Here is a 23,073-nt window from a genome sequence, read left to right as displayed (position 1 = left end):
AAAATACAGTTAGTGCAAGAGTTAAAACTAAATGATTCTAATTTTGAGAAAATCATTCGTCGATACAATGTTCGAGCGAATCAACAACTTCAATAATATTTTCTTCGCGGATGAAGTCCACTTTCACTTAAATGGACATGAAAATAAACAAAATTACAGATTCTAGAGCAGAGAAAACCTTAAATTTAAACACCAAAGACTTTTGCATCCTCTAAAGGTGACCGTTTGGGGGGGGGGGGGGGGGCGATCCCTTCAAAGGACATTGTCAGCCCGTACTTCTTTAAAAATGCATGCCATAATTCCAAAACAGTTAAGTAATTCTGAAAAATATAAGAAAATGCTACGATAATTTTTTCAAACTAAGTTGCAGCACTGCCATACATCCAACAAGAGTATACCCCTGGTTAAAGAAATGTTCCCTAACAAGCTTATCTCGCGCAGAGAAGATATTCCATGGCCTCCCCGCAGCCCGGATCTAACTCCAAAAGATTTTTTTTATGGAGTTAACTTAAAAGTTGAGTCTACGTAAATAAACCAGCAACGATACACCAATTAAAGCAAAACATCCGTCAAGAAATGTTCAAGCTTTGTGTCGAAAAGTTTTCGAAAATCTAAGGGCAGATTTGAGGAATGCCGGCGGCGATATGGTGGCTATTTGGAGGATATTACTTTTAAGAAATGATTATCCAGTAAATTTTTGTTCTTATAAATATACATTTATTTTAATAAAAAAAATTTTTTATGGATATTTCAAAAGTGCAAAAATTTATGGCCTATCCCATATAAGTCATAGGGTCAAATATAATTTAAGAGGGGGAAGGGGCGACAGCCAATAATAAACTGGGTGACTATAGCGATTAATAAAGAGGGTGTGGGTGCTTACCAATCAGGAATGAGCATTGTGGAGGGGTAGAACCAATAGAAACTATTAAATATGGAGGGATGAAAGTTGCGAGAAACAATTAATTTTTGGAAGAGGGGGATAACGAGAAACAAGTAATTTCTGGGGAAAAGGGGAGGAGTGTTAGTTCATATAAGTATTGGAAAAAAAGGTGGTGGAGACCAATTTGCTATTTGTCACCACAGGGGGATTATTAAATTGCCCTCACCGGGTTCGAACCAAAGACTCATTGACATTAGTATGCTTTTTATTAAATTTTTATGAATAAAATTTTTAATAATTCTAATATATCCCCGATTTTTTTATAATAAAAATACGAATTTTTCAATACTGCGGTTGTAACGATAAGTGCAACATTTTACAGTCGAACGTTCAATTTTATGATTGCACAGTTTTCCAAAAACAGAATAGTAGAAAACAAAATTATGGAACTTTTATAATTCAAAATGGCGGGGAAAAAGTCGAACGTTACGTCATACTGGTTGACTTAATATATCCTTGGCATTAGTGGTCGGGGGTCAATCTGCTGTTGGCTTCCATGGAGGTTTTTTTTTGCACATACCGAGCTTGAACCAAATATTTCATGAAATAATTGCGGATTTTCAAGAATGCGGACATGACGTCACTATACAAAAAGGTGGAACGTTCTTGAATCCAAGATGGAAGGTGTGACGTAAACAAGATTTTTTTATAAAAGTTTAATTAAATCGTAATTAAGTATTTTTAAATTTTTCTAAATATATTACATATTTACGCTCACTGGGAATTGAAGCTAGGACTTAAATGGATTAAGTAACTAAAAAATTGAAGTAAACCATTTTTTAAATATATTTCTGGAATTTTTGTTCAAAATTTAAAGAATTTCAAGTTTAAGGTCAAGGTCAAGGTTTTGACCTCTGATGGAATTTTGAGGAAAATTGCCTTTCTCTGAGGAAAATTGCTTCTCCCTGTTGCAAATTGCCCTTTCTTTGTGAAATTTAGCTTCTCTGAATTTTTTGAGGAAAAATTGGGGAATTTTTATTAAAAACTGGAATTTTCCCCTTGAAATAGGGAAATTTCTAGGAATTTTGAGGAGATTTTATAATTGTTGAGGAATTTTTAGTAAGTTTGACACAAAGATGACCTCTCAAACCAAGATGGCGGTCGGCTCTCAGCCCCATAACCCGGAACCTGTGCCAGGAGCCCCTTTTATATACTAATATTACACTTGGTGGAATTACCATTTAATTATTCCAATGCAGATAGCAGTTATTCAAGAGAACACAGTAGATAAGCTTGTTTCCTGTTTATGTATCTATTATCACACAGAGTAATATTTTTTTGAAAGAATAAATTCTATCTTACGGATTTTCTGTTGTACGGAATATATCGCGGGCAATTTTGAGGTGACAGTCAAGCTGACTGCAGGGCATAGAAATTGTATCTAATAGTCACAGTTTAATGCACCTGGTGATTATAGGTATTTTAGCAACGATGCATGTGTTTAAATTAAAATAGTACTGTAGCAAGTATGAAATAAAGGTCTTTAGAATATTTATTTGTTCTATTATGTTTTTTTTTTTTTAGTGTAAGCTTCAAAAATAAAACCATTAGGCTAAATAAAATAACAAATGCGCTCTTTCACTGTGATGGCAGAGGCATGTGATAGGCGATTTTTATTTATTTTGCCAACCCAATACAGAAAAAAAATGTTGAATTTTTCATATTAATTAAACATAAATTATGAGACTTGGTTGACTTCCTAGCCAACTAGTATCAAGACATGCAGCTGTAAGTAAAATATCAAATAATTGGAGTGTGTTACGTGTCTTGAGTGCTGTGCAGTGTCGCTATTGGCGCGGAACCTTTGTTTGGGAATAGAAGAGGGGAGGCGTGAACTGTGAATACTCAACCCTCCGCTCCCCCACTCCTAATTTGCCCGGTCCTTGAGGAGGGGAAGGGAGGAGCTGTAAACAACCAGTCACCCGGCGCCATGCCCGTTGCCTTCTCTCGCTCATTAGTCTCGTCCACCAGGAAACTTATAATGGTTTTGGTAGCAATCAGCACGAAAGCTAATGTCAAAAACTTACGTAATGGCAGACGCAGATATAATTGTTGAAGTTTAATATCTTACAACGCTTTGTATATCAAAGTTTCACCGCAGTAGTGTTTTGAATAGACGTGATATATATATATATATATATATATATATATATATATATACATACATATATGTATATATATATATATATATATAACGTACAAAAATACTTACGTCTAAAATGCAAATTTCGTAAGATAATTTTAAAAGAAACGTGTAGGTGCAATATGTGGTTTCGACTATTTTATTTTACTATGTATGCAAATTTTCGACTCGTGCGCAAAAGACAAGACTCGGTATTTAACCATAATTATTCTATGGATTCATGCAAAGGAATATCAAAGGAAAAATTAGATAATATTAAATTCTATTATATTAAAATAATACAATTATTGCAGTGAATAGCAGCTAACGAATTTTATTTAGATCACCATTCCTAAATGGATATTTATTATTTCAAAAATAAGATAACATAGATGTTTTGTACAAAATTATAACAAAAATGGAACATTTTTTAAATTGTTTTATGTCGTTATTTTTGTAATGCCTACCAAATTTAAAAAAAAAAATTACGTAATATATCACAATGTTTGTGTTACATAATTGTTAAAAAAATTTTTTTACAAATTTATATCAATTCAAACACGCCATTATTTCCTATTTGTGACAAGATTCTCTGCGTCATAGTTGCCATTTACGCTCTTTAAGTGGCAGCCACGTCAAAAAAATATAAATGTATTTTAAATTTTAAAATAAAGAAGGAATATATACGTTTGAAATTCACTTACATAACAAAGTTAATTTTATACGGTTCCGTGTTGTCTGATTAGAAAATTGTTTAAATTTATAAGTTTTTATTTAAAATATTATTTTAAGTTAAAGAATACTATACAGATTCTGATATTTTATTGTCGCTAATTAAAAATTGTTTGTTTTTTTTAAATTATATTTAAAAGGTTTACCAAAATAATTAAATATGCCTAATAATTAAATTTTGTAAGGCTTCTCTACGAAAGTCAGTGTAGTGACTAAACATTTAAAATGCTATTTGACCTCGACATGAACACAACTCGCTGTTCGCCTCTGCCAGCACTGACACTATCGACGCAGTCGCCGCGCTGGTAGTTGCGGCGGCGGCCGCTAGAAGCCGCGCGCTCCTACCTGGCGGGTGGCGGCTCGGCACAGCAGGACACCACCTCCTCGATGTCAGAGTCGATGCCCTGCGCGAAGTCCATGTAGAACGAGTCTCGGGAGTCGCTGGAGCGCCGCCTCAGCTTGAGGCTGAGGTCGGGCGAGCTGTCCTCCATGGCGCTACGCCATGTCACGCCGTGAGCCCGCCACCGTTAGCGTCCTGGCCGCGAGCCGCGAGTACACTGGCCGGCGGGCGTCAGGGTGGCAGCACTGCTGCGCCCGGGAAGGGGCGCCGCGCTACTGCCCGCTCGCAAAACATCTCCCCCGCAGCTCCGCACCCTTCCACCTCACTCGGATCGTCGGTTCCACGTCTCGACACACACGGAGAGAGGGTGTTGGGGTGGAACGGGCGGAATACTCCTATCGTCGGGCTGGACGTAATACTGTGGCTAATTGGAATCAAGATGACAGATCCTTCGGAATTTTTTCTGTAATTGCGTCTTATCTTAGACTCGTTTAAAGTAGTGGATTCAAAAATAGTTGTTTGTGCATATTCTGGGTTTGATTACATGCATTAGTGTAGCTAAAAATTTATATCAAAGTAAAAAAATATTTAATACTTCTGATATTTTAATAGTTTCATAGGATCTGCAACAAACGACAGAATAAAAAGAATCCTTTTCAGCACAACCTACAGGCATAGGTAGATTTCAAAAAATCTATTTCATATGGAAATATTTTGGAAACTTTTATAAACTCCAGGAATATTTTAAGAACTTAATGTAGCCATATAACATCCTATATGTTCCCCAATATTCAAGAAAGAACAATTTAACATTTTCTCACATTCCATGTAGCAAAAATATTTGAGTGTTATTAACTTAATGCATCCAGTATTGAATGACTTAACGAATTTCATATTATGCTTACTAAGGTAGTTATGAAATTTTTTTGACCCTCAAACACTATTTTTCATCCTTTGCACTATGTAACTAATATGTGGTCGTATTTTTTTGACAAAGGAATAAGGTAATATTAAATTTTTATTAATAAATTCTGAAGAATTTGATACTAAGAAGTTTTAGATATTTTTTTTTAATTTAAACCCCTGTACTTACGGCAATAGATCGTTTCATCAAAAATTGTTTCAGCCAAAGGTTTTAGATAAAGTTTTCTAGATTTACAATAAATTATAATGGATTTGATAGTATAGCTATTAAAAAGTAATGACATTTTGTCTTTCTACCCTTGTTTTATTTCCACCCCTTGAAGTAATTATGTGTGATATAAAATTTACTTTAGACAAAGATTTTCAATATTCAAAAAGCTAAACAAAAATATACATTAATTAGATAGAGTACATGTTAGGGAAGTTTATTTATTTTCTTATTTCAACCCAAAGTTTTTTTAACACCTCGCAGAAATGGTTTGTATTATTAAACTTGTTTGAGACAAAATTTTAAGCAAAAATTATAAAAATTAAAACAATAACGGATTTGATAGTTTACTTACTAAGGGAGTTATGAATTTTTTTTATTTAACCCCTCATTTTTTCAACTCCTTGCAGCAATGGTTCCTCTAAAAAAAATAGTTTCATACAAAAGTTTTAGAAAAAAATTATAATATGTACAAACAATTTGAACGAATTTGAGGTGTGTTTACGAAGGGAGTTATGATATTTTTTTTTTTTGTCATTCAGCCTCTGTTTATTCTACCTCTTGCAGTAATGGTTGGCCACATAAAAAATTATGTCAGACAAAAGTTGAAAATTATAATTTAAGATCTTACAATAAAACAGAAGGGATTAATAATGTACATGGTACCGAAATTAATATATTTTTTAATTTCCCCACTTAATTTTTTTAACCCCCTGCAACAATAGTTCGTCTAATCAAAAATTGTTTCCAACAAAAGTTTTCAATAAAAATTATAATATTTACAAACAATTCAAACGTATTTTATAGTTTACCTACTAAAGGAGTTATAATATATATTTTTTTAATTCTACCCTTCATTTTTACAACCCCCTGCAACAATGGTTCGTCCAATCAAAAATTGTTTCAACAAAAGTTTTAGATATCAATTATAAGATTAACACATTATCTGTACAAATTCGATGTTAAGCCTATGAAGTGAGTTATATTTTTTGTCCTCCAACCCTTGTTTTTTCAACCCCTTGCAGTTATGGTTAGTCGTTGACATAAATAAACCTTATCTTCAGAAACTAAGGCTTTATTAAGCACAAAACATGACTTAGATATTTACATGAATTAATAAATAGATTTTAATAAGAGATAATATTGAAAGTTAAACAATGTTCATGCAAAGAGGTTGCTAAGAGTTTGCTAAGAGGTTAAAACCAATATCACCACAGTCGTATAAAATCGTATTAAGACAAAAGATTTTTGTATTTCTCCTACAAGTTTTAATATTTTCAAACAGATGTGATATTTTCCATATTATGGAAGTTACAGAGATTTGTTTATTTTTTTAAGATACCTTCCCCATTTCTACCCCTTTGATCTGATATTGCCCATTAACGAACTCGACTGAGATTTTCCACTACCACATTTTATGTATCAGTTTGGAAGTGATTTGTGAAAAATTGTGGCAGTTATCGTGTCCAAAAAATTTTGATATATATATATATATATATATATATATATATATATATATATATATATATATATATATATATATGAGTTTACCGTGGTTTTAGGGTCTAACAACCATGAAATGAAAAACTGTATATAAAACTTTCCAAATGTCGCATCATGGTAATCTACCTAAAACTTAATAATTACAAACAAAACCTCTAGCTCGTGAGCTTATTGCAATCAGCTGAACTAATAAGTAGTATATAAATGGGCATCCAGGGCCAGGTCCCGTTCTGCAGAGCGTGGAGCCATCACGTCCTCCATGTTAGATTATGACATCACGGTGGCAATTTTTGGTATCAAATTTCCTCAAAATTCCGCAAAAATCCTACTAATATTATAAACGCGAAACTTTGTAAGTATGGATGGATGGATGTTTGTTACTTTTTCACGTAAAGACTACTGAATGGATTTAAATGAAATTTGGCCTACAGCTAGCTTATAACCTGGATTAACACATAGACCCCATATTAATATGAAATTCCATCCCTAAGAGAGTGAAAAAATGATAATTGCATTTTATAACAGAAAAAATCATAGGTCATAGACATACAAATAGTGAGTGAGTGTCATTTCTCTATGTCTGACATCACGATCATACACATAGTAAGGTCTGGCAAATTAATATTTTTCTCCTTGGTGAGACCAGTCCGCTTAGTGGAGCTCGCAGCGGCTTGCAAAATAAAGGCGCTAATAACAGTTTTGTTCTTAACTTCGTCAAATTTAATTTTAAACGCACCATAGCTTGATGCGTTTGTCATGTCTTTAATTTTCGTTTGTTTGTGCCGTATGCGTTCCTATACCATTCATCCGATTGCGATGAAATTTTGGTGATTTGTTATGCGCATGCCCATGAAGGTTACTGAGACGGTATAACTATTTTTAAATAGTTGGAGCACGAATCATGTCAAAAAATGTGTTTATTTCATTTTATATAGCGGCACTTCGTCTGTTTTTATTGTATAAGTGCGCACGCATGACACAGTTTATTTAAATATAAAAGAGAGATAGAGATAGAGTGATATATATACATATATAGAGTGAGATAGAGACGGAGAGTTAAGTTGAGATAGAGCAAGGTATAGAGAATGAAATGGGTTAGATAAAGAGAATTACCTATAGATGTATAGAGCTATATAGAGACTTATATATAGAAGATATAGATAGTGGGAAGTATATATGTAGATATAAAGAGATAAATAGAGATAAAGAGATACATAGATGTATAAGTTATAGATTTAGATAGAGATAAATATATAGAGAGAGATGGATAGATGATTTGTATATGTGGAACTACTTCAAACATATTACAAAACAAAACTGAATAAGGCATTGCAATGCAGGCCGAGCATTAGCTAGATAATGTAATCTTTTCAATATTAGTAATCTCTTATTTTTCAGCTTTTTTTCTATATTGCTTTATAAAGTCTAAATTACATACCGACCAGGTAAATAACTATAAACTGGCAGAACAACGTCTGTCGGGATCTGAAAGTGATATAAATTAATTTTCACACTTGACATTCAAATTAAGAACGCAACTACTAACTACACCCTGTGTTCAGCCCGGGCAACGCCGGGTATTGCAGCTATTGAATCAAATTCCTCAAAATTCATAGAAAAATCTCTATTTTGAGAGGAAAATTCCTGTTTTGAGGAACATTCTTCCACTTTTTCCTCGAAAAGAAAGTAAGGGGCGAAATTCTCTGAGTGACCTTGACATTCACAGTAAAATTGAAATTATTTAATTTTTGACCAAAAATTACAAAAAAGAAAACTTTTTAAAAAACATAAAGTATACTAAACAATTAATTCCTTTATTTATTTCTGCCCTCGCTTCGATTTCCGACGAAAGTAAGCGTGTAATTAATAATAAGACAATTTAAATAACACTTATATTACAATTTAATAAAATTTTAATAAAAAACTACTTTCACATCCACCATCTTTGATATTAGAAAATTATTTTTCCTTTTTTAATAGTGATATCATGTCCGCTATCTTTAAAATCCATAATTTAGTAGCTATAAATTTGAGGAAAATTCCAAAAAACTAAAAAAATTAACATGTTAAGAAAGTTATTGATTCGATTGTTTCTTGTCCGTGGTTTGATACCAGACAGTACAGAGTAATTACAGTAAATAGATTTTTTAAATATTAAACAGTCTAATGTCTATGTTAAAACATTTAAAAAAATGTCAATATCACATAAAACAGCAGGAAAAAGGAGAAAGGAGTTATCACACACCAAGTGCCAGTCACTCACGTGGTAAGTCCTTGTGCTCGATACCCAACTGTAACAATTGTGTTTAATTTTTGCCTTGCATAGAAAAATCTAAAGATAAAAATATTCACTTACAACTAGTCAAAGTAGTAAATTCAAGCATGTACAAAACAAAGTTTTAAAAAATCATCAAGGCTAGAGTCAGGCGCTGGCCGAATGAGGAACGTTTGTCGTTGCGTTAAAGACTTTTACCTCGTGCGCGGGAGAAATTCACAAGCTTGCATATGTGTCGAGTGACCATCCAATTGCTCGTTCGAGGCACGCAGGCGTCGCTTCCCGGCCATCACGCCTATACGCCAAAAAGTCGTTGAAATCATAACCCAGTACACGAAAAGAACTTATTGGAATCATTTCAAATTTTAAAAAAACCGAACGAAACTAGAACACTAGCCACCAAAGTAACATATGTGCCACGACATGTTTTGTACTGCATATACCAGAGTCGAATCCAGGTTATATACCACCAAAAAATCGTCACGAATAATAAGAAACAACAATTCATCACACAGACCAAGCATCTCCGAACTAGGAGTTATTTTTAGTTGATATTTGAGTAACATGTTAAACAGGATATTTTCAATGTCAGGCGTATAGGCCAAGTGTCTTCGAACCAAGAGGCTAGGTCATGCATGACCTTACTAAAGTCTTGTTGACGCATATTCGTCCAAAAGGAAGCACATGGCACAAAAAGGAAGCATATTTAGAAGCACTATCAATGAAAAGGAAGCACAGTCCTTAAACATACCAGCGGCTATAAATGTCCATATCGAGGCTTAAGCATCCTTACAGCCTCCGATATGCCTCTGACGTTATCATGGATTATGACGTAACCATTGGAATTTATGATACGGGCGCCATTTTTAAAATCTTTATTATCTGATTTTAATGAGAAAAAAATTATTTATAAAATATTCATTACATTTTAGTAAAAAATATTTCAAAAAGACACTTACGACGTAGAGCTCGGAGTCCTCGGTTCGAACCCAACGAGGGCAAACACATAAAAAATGGTCATCGATCCTTCCTCCACGGAAGCCGCCAGCAGACTGACCTCCCACCACTTATGTCAAGGTATATATCGTCAGCTAGAATGACGTCATTTCCGCCACTTGTTTTCGTCTGCTGGAAACCACCATCTTGTTTTCGTCTCCTAGAGTGTACCACCATCATGTTAGTTTAATTTTTACACGCTAGAGTGCAGCAATCATTTATTATTAGTATTACTGTGGCACCTACCATCTTGACATTTGGGCGCCATCTTGGAAATTTGTCATAATTAACCTATAAATTTGAGAAAAGTTCAAAATTCATTCAAAAAATAACTCGTTAATTTACATATTGACACGATACTTGGTTCCATCCCTGAACGATACAAAAAATTAATTTAATACCTATAACATCAGTTTAGCATAATAGTGATAGGTTCGAGAAATAAAACACTGCAAGTTCTTTTACAAAATAAATCTTGTTACATAATTTCTATTCTACTACAGGATCACTTGCGAAGGCTAGCAATCGTATAAACATTTAGCACTGCATAGGCGTGAAATGACTAATTCTTAGCTCCAATCGGTATATAAGACAGAGACCAGCCAGAACCTTTACTGACATAGTCCTCCTCTTCTTGACAGAGTTTCTAGACACCGTGTTTAACAGTTTGTTTCACATTGTCAGAACTGTAAATTACAGCAACCGATGTCTTGAATGCACACTTCTTCACTTCGTCATCGAACGGATATGGTTTGATATATATATTCAGTCCAGCCACAATTTATATTTTAAAGTACCGTTTGTTTCTACGTCATCGGTAAGCTGATTGATTATGTTCTGCCTGATATCAACAAGAAAAGTACAAATGTCTTTTGACTCAATAAATGTATTTAGATAATGGTATTCTTTCAATGTTCCACGAAATGCAGACTGCGTCAAGTAGAAGCCACTATCATTAACCTGTAATGCACCGAACACAGTCTTGGGTTTAGTTTCATGTCCAGACGTCATATCATTCGGTAGCTGCACTTTTTTTTTTTACGCTCACGAGTCTTCAACCTAAAGTGAGGAGTCGAAATTGCTGCAGGCAGTTCAACAGTAGGAACACGGACTTCATCTTTACAGTTTTTCGTATGTCAACGCAAATTATCAATTCGAGTAAACTATTCATGGCACTCATCGCAGCAAAACTTCTAACGAGAAGGATACTTCGTACATTTACTCCTCTCATGTCTCCGTACATCATGAGCAAATGCAAACGTCATATCGCAGTAGCCACAAGGATGCCTAGTTGATGAAGACGAACCTGAACTATATGTCGATGTTAATGCAGTTGTATCATTTCCAGTAATACTTTGATGCACATCAATCATTCGCTGTTGTATAGAAACCTTTACTTTCTGTCGCGCAGCAGGGCCTTTGCATGTCTTAAAGTGATGTTTCCAATTAACATTTCTTGTAAATTGCTTGCGACACTTTTTACAGCCAAACATTTTACGATAAAGGTTCTGAGCATATTCTCTCTTCTCTTGTCGTCGGGTATTGCTGTTTTTTGAGAAAATATTGTCACATTAATGGCATCTATGTTCGTCAGTTGTTGACGAATCACCAACCATTGAAGTCTCCATCGAGGGCGAAACGTCGTTCATCGTGTTTTCCTGTGCAGCCAGTACTGCAGTCATTAAGCTCTCTTCTGTCGGTGGTACCACGACTGCTGAAGTCTCCTCCAGTGTTGTCGAAGTCGTTGCCAACGGGATCTGCTCCATCATAGTCGTCGCTGACGTCAGGGTTCCCGTAGACGATGGTACAACCTCCATCGAGTTCGACGTTAAAGGCAGTAAAGATGACATCGAGTTCACAAGAACATGTATTTAAGCAACTTAAGCGACAGTTGAGACAAATTAGGTGATCCTTACACTGTCGACGACAGTAACAAACTGAAAGTCCCACGCCACCGTTTCCTCACATGCTTGGCCGGGAGCGTGTGGCACACTGAGAAAAAGGGTTGGTTCTAGGAACCAAATAAATTTTTTTGCATACTGGTTGTTTCATTCAAACAATATTTGTTTGATTCTACCAAATATTTATTTGATCATACTAAACGTTAGAAGTGCCAAACAAACGATAAGTGTTGGCATAAATAAATTATTTGTTTAAAATTATTTTGTTGTACCGTCCAATTATTTGGTTGGGTCAACACTTTAAACGAATATTTAGTTCAGCTAAACAAATCATAACTCTTCCCCAAAAACCGTGTGTTTGCTTAATCTTCATCAATTTAAACAAAATTATTTTTTTCGCTATACTAAACCATTTGGTTAACACTACGTATAGGTATCATTTTACTGTTTTTATTTTGTGGGCTACTCCATAATGGCGTTTGACAGTGGATTTGGACATATGCTCGTTTCCTTGTTGCCTTTAATATGTGCGCACGTGCTGATCTGTAAAATGGCTGATTAGAAAATCAAGATAATTGTGGAAGATTGGGGTTTTGGAAATTTTGTGAATGTTTTTGCAGGTACCTAAGTAAAAAGTGAACGTAAGTTGAACACACCTCTCTGCTACTGTGAGTCGACACCTAGATAGGAAAGACATAAGTAAATCAGGTAGTGCTACAAACTAGAACTGAAATGTTCTTGCTATGAAATCAGCCAGTGGGAAAGCGAACACTCAGCTTTAAACTACAGCCAGAAGTCAAATTAAAAAAAAAAAATATAGGGCTTATCTATATATATATATATATATATATATTGTGTTCAGTCAAAATTGCTCTGCTTTTGGTGTGTTGTTATTTTTATCAATAATTTTTAAATATAAAGTCAATTTTCAGCCTAATTATTCTGTTAATCTATAAGTATTTCAATACTAATATAAGTAATCCAGTTCAGCATTTAATGAATAAAATAGTCTTGTCTTTAGAAGGTGCATTTGCTTAACTCTTTATAAGATAGAATTTGTGTTTACTTATTTGTCAGTTTTGCTGTGCCGTGGTCGCCTAAATGCAATGATAGTTTGTTGTTTTTTTTTTCTTATTTTAATATATACACAATTTGTAAATTTTATTTTTTAGTCTAACTTCTTTTTTTTTAAATTAAGCTAGGCTGGACATTTTTTTTACCCAAAAACCAAATATTGGGTAATATTTCCTAAGCAATTAAATGTACTGTTAGTTAGTAACAGGTTTTATGGTTGAACAAACAATGTATTGGTAAAGTTAGTAGGAATTCTGTTAAATAAAATACATATTAGTAGTATATAATAGGGCATACTGAACAGGCGGCAGGCGGTGGAGCTGTGTGTCCGATCCGCCATCTTGGATTGTGACGTCACGGCGGCCATCTTAAACTCAAAAATTCCTCAAAATTCCTCAAAATTGACTCAAAATGACTAAAAAATTCCCGTTTTAAGAAAAAAATTCCCGTTTTCGAGGGAAAAATTCCCGATCCGAGGGAAAATTTCCCATTTTAGTCACCAAAAATCCCAGCGGCTAGAAATGTCCTGATAGAGGCTTAAGCATCCTTAACTCAAGCCTCAGTTAAGCCTCTATCAGGATGTGACCTTGACCCCGGCGGCCTTTTTGGATCCGCCATCTTGGATCCGCCATCTTGGATGCAGCGTAACGGGACATAATGTAACGGGACATAACGTAACGGGACACCGCGTAACGGGAAATAACACAACGGGACAAGTAGATCACGGCGGCCCTCTTGGATCTGCCATTTTGGATGACGTCATTTTGTTTTCTAGAAAATCCCGGCATTGTGTTGTCCGTCATATTGGATGATGACGTCACCGTTGCAATTATCGTTATGGTCGCCATCTTGAAATTTGACCGCCATCTTGAAAATCCGTACATATTTAGCTAGAAATTCGGGAAAAATTCCAAAATTCATCAAAAAATTAACTTATTCGAATTCTGATTGATTATATCGATCACCGTCCTCGGTTCGAACCCGGTGAGTGCAAAAAAAAACAACTAAAAATGGCGACAGGCTCCTTCCTCAATGGTGGATGCAGGCAGACTGACTCCTACCACTTTTTTTTTCAAAGCATATAAATCGTCAGCTGGTATAACGTCATGTCCGCCATCTTGTATTCGTCCGCTGGAGATCACCATCTTGTTTTCGTCCGCTAGAGTGTGCTGATACCATGTAAGTATAATTATCTGGTCACCACACCTTTTACCTTGACCTTGAACTTTGACCTTGACATTGAAATTTGACCTTGACCTTGAAATTTGACCTTGAACTTGAAATTTGAACTTGACCTTGAAATTTGACCTTGACCTTGAAATTTGACCTTGACCTTGAAATTTGACCTTGACCTTGAAATTTGACCTTGACCTTGAAATTTGACTTTGTCCTTGAAATTTGACTTTGTCCTTGTCGACCATCATGGATCCGACATTTTATGTTCAGTACATGCTACCAGGAGCTACCACCTGCTGGAGTACACCATATTGTGTGTGTGTACTTGTATTATAGAGTACATTTCCAACTGGATAATTTTATTCTAACCCGCTACAGTGAAGTAATCATTTATTATGGAGGTGCCCCCAGCCATCTTGAAATCATGTAATAATGTAGCTAAAAAAGCGGGAAAAAATCCAAAATTTATTAAATAAGTTTGTAATCCATATAATGATTGATTGGATCGACTAAGGTCCTTGGTTCGATCCCTGGCCGATACAAAACAACTTTAATTTAAAAAAAATACTAAAAATGTGTTAGGTTTGAGAAAATAAAAACACCACAAGTTCTTTTAAAAAAATTTATTACATAAATACATTAATACTACAAGTACAAAAACAATACACAGACAAATTACCGAAGCCTTTTGGATTCCTCGATTTAAACAGTCTTCTTATTGTAGGAATTAAGCCTTTTACATGACTTTAAATGTCTATCCGATCAGTTCATCACCACAGCCAGAGACGGACTGAAGTTCATAGCACTTATATAGTCTCATTAGCCGGTACAACACATGAGTCAAATCAATAACCATGTTCATTATACGTCTCGGAGTAATTTTTTATAATGACGATGTAAGCTATCGAGACGTGAAATTAGTTTATTGCACTTATTGCACTGAAATAGTATTCTTTGAACATTATTAGAACAACCGCTTCTTTCATGTCTGCGAGCATTTGAGGTGATAGTAAATGATGCACCACAGTATTTGCACTGATGCGAAGTACGCTCTTCATTAATTGAAGTATTCAATGCTGATGAAACTTCAGCTGATGGTGGATCAGCACATATCGAAGTCTCCTCCAGTGTTGTCAGAGGCGTTGCCAATGGGATCTGCTCCAACATCGTCGGCGCCGACGTCATGGTTCCCGTAGTCGATGGTACATCCTCCATCGAGTACGACGTTAAAGTCGGTAAAGATGCCATCGAAGTTTCAAGAACAGGTAATTTCACGACTTATTCAACAGAAGAAACAAACTAGGTGATCCGTACACCGTCGACGGCAGTAACAAACTGAGCGTCCTGCTGTCTAGGACTCACTTATATACATGCACCGTATGGTAATAATACGCTAGTCAAATCAAGAATAATTTACTAAAATACTAGATTCAAAACAACATTAAAAAAATAGAACCACCATCAACAAAAAAGGAAGCACATTTGGGAGCACCTTCAAAAAAGGAAAAACAATAGGAAGCACCGACTACGAAAAGGCAGCACATTTGTAGGCATCGACAACGAAAAGGCAGCAAATTTGGAAGCACCGACAACGAAAAGACAGCACATTTGACAGCAACGACAACGAAAAGGCAGCACATTTGGAAGCACCGACTACGAAAAGGCAGCACATTTAGAAGCACCGACAACGAAAAGGCTGCACATTTGGAAGCACCGACTACGAAAAGGCAGCACATTTGGAAGCACCGACTACGAAAAGGCAGCACATTTTGCAGCACCGACAACGAAAAGGCAGCACATTAGGAAGCACCGACTACGAAAAGGCAGCACATTTGACAGCACCGACAACGAAAAGGCAGCACATTTGGAAGCACCGACTACGAAAAGGCAGCACATTTGGAAGCACCGACAACGAAAAGGCAGCACAATTGGAAGCACCGACAACGATAAGGCAGCACATTTGGAAGAACCGACAACGAAATGGCAGCACATTTGGAAGCACCGACTACGAAAAGGCAGCACATTTGGAAGCACCGACAACGAAAAGGCAGCACATTTGGAAGCACCGACAACGAAAAGGAAGCATATTTGGCAGCACCGACAACGAAAAGGCAGCACATTTGAAAGCACCGACTACGAAAAGGCAGCACATTTGGCAGCACCGACAACGAAAAGGCAGCACATTTGAAAGCACCGACTACGAAAAGGCAGCACATTTGGAAGCACCGACAACGAAAAGGCAGCACATTTGGAAGCACCGACAACGAAAAGGCAGCACATTTGAAAGCGCCGACAACGAAAAGGCAGCACCATTGGAAGCACTATCATCGAAAAGGCAGCAAATTTGGAAGCTCCATCAACAGTTTCTGCTAGCTTGTACAAGAACTCTATCTTTGCTCAACAATGATAAGTTTACAAGCTATCAGAAACTGTTTATGCATTTTTTTTATTTATTTTTTTATTTTTATTAATTTATTTTTATTTTTAAATATTTTTTCCTGTAATTTTATGATATCAAAAAAAACATGTGGTGTTTTTCTCCGAGTACTTCTGATTAATCTGGTCAATATTATGATGGTTTTCTCCGTGTGCTCCTGATTATTCTTGCCAATATTATGATGGTTTTCTCCGTGTGCTCCTGATTATTCTTGTCAATATTTTGATGGTTTTTCCCGTGTTCTTGCAATCATTCCTGTGGTTTCTTCAAGTGTTTCTGACTATTCTGAGAAACCGCTCTCTGCATGGATTTTTTTTGTTCTAATGAGACATGTCATTTTATTTGGAGTTACATTTAATTCGATAATTTCTGCTAATAAATCAAAACTTGCAATATTTTTATCAGGTGGAATTAACAAATATCATTACTCAGTCAAATTAATATTACTCCATGAGACATCTGTGGAGCACCAACATGCAAGACGAACTTCCTTTTCCTTGGAGTCTAGCAAAGCCATCCTTCTTTTGCGATCGTTAGAAAGCATCCCGCATCCCGCATAAAAGAACTAAATATTATTTACCTGCAAGCAACATGTGGCGACATCTGTTGTTGTAAAGCAGAACTACATGCATAAAGTACTTTTGCATGAGATATATTAATTCTCGCTGATAAAATATAAAAAATTTCTATTTAAGTATTGGATCTAATTTAAAACACTCAATTGATATCTGGCATTAGTCTCAGTAACTAATATGAATTCCGATTTGGGATCTGACGCTGTATCGAAAGAACATAGGTGTAAGATTTGCAGTAAAGAGTTTATCTTGAGAAAGAATAAAAGACAACACGAGAAGAATGACTGTGTTAAAAATCCAATGCGCAATATGATAAGTTGTGTTCGATGTAGCAAGTCGTTTACGCGGAGAGGGAGCCTAAAAAGACATGGCAGAACTTGTAGCCCCAAGCCTGCGTACAAGCTAGAGGACAACGATGAATATACTAGCCTAAGGAAGAGTGATCTGCATTACGACAATAATTTTCTTGGCTCTTCCGATCTCGACAAAGAACTTTAATTGAAGGAGGTTGATGATTTACGGAATAATGAAAACAATGGAAGAATCCTTAACATGAAAAGTGAGAATATATTCCAGCCGAATTCTAGTAGATCTTTCCTACTTTGTAAAAATGATGGACTCCTAAAAAGGAAGCATGAAGACGATGAAGACACTTCAACATCATCAACATCTAATTATTACGGTAAATTGTGTGAAGACGATTCCTTCTACGGTGATTGTTACAGTGACTCTGAGGCTGTTGACAAAGACATAGACTATGATGAAGCACCTAAAGCTGCCAAGATCGAAGAATGTGGCGGTGTCCTGAGACCGAAACGGAGGAAACGACGTGATATAAGTATTAAATAAATCTGATCAAGCTTGTGATGTTCACCGTCTAAAACATGAAAGTTACCCTGAGGTTGGTGGTAAAACGGAAGACACCAGAGATCATAATATTTATTATAAAAGTGCAAGGAAGATGGTGCTAGAAGAGAATGATTACACATCATGGAAAGATCAAAACATATTGGTTGACCGGCTAAGACTTCTACATGGTTCGCTTTGTGCAGGAAACTATTCGTGCATCAAAGAAATATCCTTCATACTCAAGGAACTAAGGAATGCTGGCTACATACAATAATGGCTTGTTTTACTTGCATTTGTATAATGTAAAGCAATAAAATAAATAATTTAAATTATAAGAATTTAATGTTTTTATTTCTTGTATTCTGATTTCTAACTAAGACTTAGATCTCGTAACTTGTGCTTCCGTTTTGCCTTTTTTTTTTTGTTGTTGATGGAGCTTCCAAATGTGCTGCCTTTTCGATGATGGTGCTTCCAAATGTGCTGCCTTTTCGTTGTCGGTGCTTCCAAATGTGCTGCCTTTTCGTTGTCGGTGCTTCCAAATGTGCTGCCTTTTCGTAGTCGGTGCTTCCAAATGTGCTGCCTTTTCGTTGTCGGTGTTGCCAAATGTGCTGCCTTTTCGTAGTCGGTGCTTCCAAATGTGCTGCCTTTTCGTAGTCGGTGCTTCCAAAAGTGCTGCCTTTTCGTTGTCGGTGCTTCCAAATGTGCTGTCTTTTCGTAGTCGGTGCTTCCAAATGTGCTGCCTTTTCGTTGTTGGTGCTGTCAAATGTGCTTTCTTTTCGTTGTCGGTGCTTCCAAATGTGCTGCCTTTTCGTTGTCGGTGCTTCCAAATGTGCTGCCTTTTCGTAGTCGGTGCTTCCTATTGTTTTTCCTTTTTTGAAGGTGCTTCCAAATGTGCTTCCTTTTTTGTTGATCGTGCTTCTATTTTTTTAAAGTTGTTTTGACTCTAGTATTTTAGTAAATTGTTCATGGTTTGACTAGCGTATTATTCCATACGGTGCATGTATATAAGCGAGTCCTAGACAGCAGGATGCTCAGTTTGTTACTGCCGTCGACGGTGTACGGATCACCTAGTTTGTTTCTTCTGGTGCATATGTCGTGAAATTGCCTGTTCTTGAGAGTTCGATGGCATCTTTACCGACTTTAACGTCGTACTCGATGGAGGATGTACCATCGACTACGGGAACCATGACGTCGGCGCCGACGATGTTGGAGCAGATCCCGTTGGCAACGCCTCTGACAACACTGGAGGAGACTTCGATATGTGCTGATCTACCATCAGCTGAAGTTTCATCAGCATTGAATACTTCAATTAATGAAGAGCGTACTTCGCATCAGTGCAAATACTGTGGTGCATCATTTACTATCACCTCAAATGCTCGCAGACATGAAAGAAGCGGTTGTTCTAATAATGTTCAAAGAATACTATTTCAGTGCAATAAGTGCAATAAACTAATTTCACGTCTCGATAGCTTACATCGTCATTATAAAAAATGCTCCGAGACGAATAATGAACATGGTTATTGATTTGACTCATGTGCTGTACCGGCTAATGAGACTATATAAGTGCTATGAACTTCAGTCCGTCTCTGGCTGTGGTGATGAACGGATCGGATAGACAATTAAAGTCATGTAAAAGGCTTAGTTCCTACAATAAGAAGACTGTTTGAATCGAGGAATCCAAAAGGCTTTGGTAATTTGTCTGTGTATTGTTTATTGTACTTGTAGTATTGATGTATTTATGTAATAATTTTTTTAAAAGAACTTGTGGTGTTTTTATTTTCTCAAACCTAACACATTTTTAGTATTTTTTTAAATTAAAGTTTTTTGTATCGGCCAGGGATCGAACCAAGGACCTTATTCGATCCAATCAATCATTATATGGATTACAAATTTATTTAATGAATTTTGGATTTTTTCCCGCTTTTCTAGCTACATTATTACATGATTTCAAAATGGCTGGGGGCACCTCCATAATAAATGATTACTTTACTGTAGCGGGTTAGAATACAATTTTCCAGTTGGAAATGTGCTCTATAATACAAGTACACACACACAATATGGTGTACTCCAGCAGGTGGTAGCTCCTGGTAGCATGTACTGAACATAAAATGTCGGATCCATGATGGTCGACAAGGACAAAGTCAAATTTCAAGGACAAAGTCAGATTTCAAGGTCAAGGTCAAATTTCAAGGTCAAGGTCAAATTTCAAGGTCAAGGTCAAATTTCAAGGCCAAATATCATGTTCAAGGTCAAATTTCAAGGTCAATGTCAAATTTCAATGTCAATGTCAAAGTTCAAGGTCAAGGTCAAAGGTGTGGTGACCAGATAATTATACTAACATGGTATCAGCACACTCTAGCGGACGAAAACAAGATGGTGATCTCCAGCGGACGAATACAAGATGGCGGACATGACGTTATACCAGCTGACGATATATATGCTTTGAAAAAAAAAGTGGTAGGATTCAGTCTGCCTGCATCCACCATTGAGGAAGGAGCCTGTCGCCATTTTTAGTTGTTTTTTTTTTTGCACTCACCGGGTTCGAACCGAGGACGGTGATCGATATAATCAATCAGAATTCGAATAAGTTAATTTTTTGATGAATTTTGGAATTTTTCCCGAATTTCTAGCTAAATATTTACGGATTTTCAAGATGGCGGTCAAATTTCAAGATGGCGACCATAACAATAATTGCAACGGTGACGTCATCATCCAATATGGCGGACAACACAATGCCGGGATTTTCTAGAAAACAAAATGACGTCATCCAAAATGGCGGATCTAAGATGGCCGCCATGATCTACTTGTCCCTTTGCGTTATGTCCTGTTACGCGGTTTCCCGTTACGTTATGTCCCGTTATGTTGTGTCCCGTTACGCTGCATCCAAGATGGCGGATCCAAGATGGCAGATCCAAAATGGGCGCTGGGGTCAAGGTCACATCCTGATAGAGGCTTAACTGAGGCTTGAGTTAAGGATGCTTAAGCCTCTATCAGGACATTTCTAGCCGCTGGGATTTTTGGTGACTAAAATGGGAAATTTTCCCTCGGATCGGGAATTTTTCGCTCGAAAACGGGAATTTTTTTCTTAAAACGGGAATTTTTGAGTCATTTTGAGTCAATTTTGAGGAGTTTTTGAGTCCAAGATGGCCGCAGTGACGTTTCAATCCAAGATGGCGGATCGGACACACAGCTCCACCGCCTGCCGCCTGTTTCAGTATGCCCTATTATATACTACTCATATTAGGTTGGAAGTAACAGATTTGTTTTAATAAAAGAATATATTTAATTGGAACTGACTTATTTGAGCGAAGGATTAAGTAAAAGAAAATAATATATATGTACAGCCAAATATGTGAAAAAGTATTTAAAAAAATTGTTTTAACTGGCAGTTTAACTGAATAAATACTTGGTATCAATAGAGCGATTGTTTTGTGTCAAACAAAAATTTGGTTGCACTGAAATATTTGGTTCAACCAACAATAAAAATAAATTAATAAAAATTTTTAAATGAAAATAATTTACAAAAAATACATAAACATTCTGCTAGCTTGTGAACTTTTCATTGTTGAGCAAAGATAGAGTCCTAGTACAAGCCAGAAGTTTATGTATTTTTTGTAAATTTTTGTTTTCATTTTACATATTTTTTAATTTATTTTTATTTATTAAATATTTTTTTTTGTATTTATATGATATCAAAGCAAAGTGTAATGGTTTTCTCCGTGTGCTCCCGATTATTCTTGTCAATACATTTGCTCATGATTATCCTTGCCAATATGTTGATGGTTTTCTCCGTGTGCTCCCGATTATTCTTGTCAATATATTTGCTCATGTTTATTCTTGCCAATATGTTGATGGTTTTCTCCGTGTGCTCCCGATTATTCCTGTGGTTTCTTCAAGTGTTTCTGTCTATTCTGAGAAACAGCTCTCTCCATGAAGGATTTTTTATCTAATATGTCATGACATTTTATTTGGAGTTACATTTAATTCGTTAATTTCTGCTACTAAATCCGCACTTGCAATTTTTTTTACCAGGTGGAATTTAAAAAAAACCATTACTCAGTCAAATAATGTACCATGAGACATCTGTGAAGCTTTAACGTACAAGACGAACTTTCTTCTCCTTGGTGTCTAGCGAATCCACCCTTCTTTTGCGATCGTTAGTGAGCATCCCGCATCAAACATAAAAGAACTAAATAAATTATGACTCAATACAACACGTGGCGACATCACGTGCTAATAATCGGAAGTACTTGTAACAAGTTCTTTTGTTTGAGGTAACTTAATTCTCGCTGATGAAATATGAAAAAAAATTGTATTTAAGTAATGGATCTAATTTAAAATACTCAGTTTTGCATCTGGTATTAGTCTCAGTAACTAATATTAATCCTGATTCGGTGTCTGACGTGTCGAAAGGACACAGGTGTAAGTTTTGCAACAAAGAATTTATCTTGAAAAAGAATGGAAGACGACGCGAGAAGAAAGACTGTGTTAAAAATCCACTACGCAATATGATAAGTTGTGTTCGTTGTAGCAAGTCGTTTACGCGGAGAGAGAGCTTAAAAAGACATGACAGAACTTGTAACGCCAAGCCTGCGTACAAGCTAGAGGACAACGATGGATCTACTAGACTAAGGAAGAGTGATCTACATTACGACAATATTTTTCCTTGTCTTATGAGAGATTATGTTCGTGGCTCTTCCGATCTCGACAAAGAACTTCAATTGAAGGACGTTGATGATTTATGGAAGAATGAAGACAATGGAAGAATCCTTAACGTGAAAAGTGAGAATACATTCCAGCCGAATTCAAATAGATCTTTCCTAGTTTGTAAAATTGATAGACTCCTAAAAGGAAGTATGAAGACAATGAAGACACTTCGACAACATGGATATCGAATTCTTACAGTAATCTGGGTGAAGACGAAGCCTTCTACGGTGATTGCTACAGTGACTCTAAGGCTGATGAAAAAGGCAAAGTCTGTGATGAAGCACCTAAAGCTGACAAGATCGAAGGATGTG

Source organism: Bacillus rossius, chromosome 5, assembly GCF_032445375.1.
Source record: "Bacillus rossius redtenbacheri isolate Brsri chromosome 5, Brsri_v3, whole genome shotgun sequence".
NCBI lineage: Eukaryota > Metazoa > Arthropoda > Insecta > Phasmatodea > Bacillidae > Bacillus > Bacillus rossius.
This window is presented reverse-complemented; position numbering follows the sequence as displayed.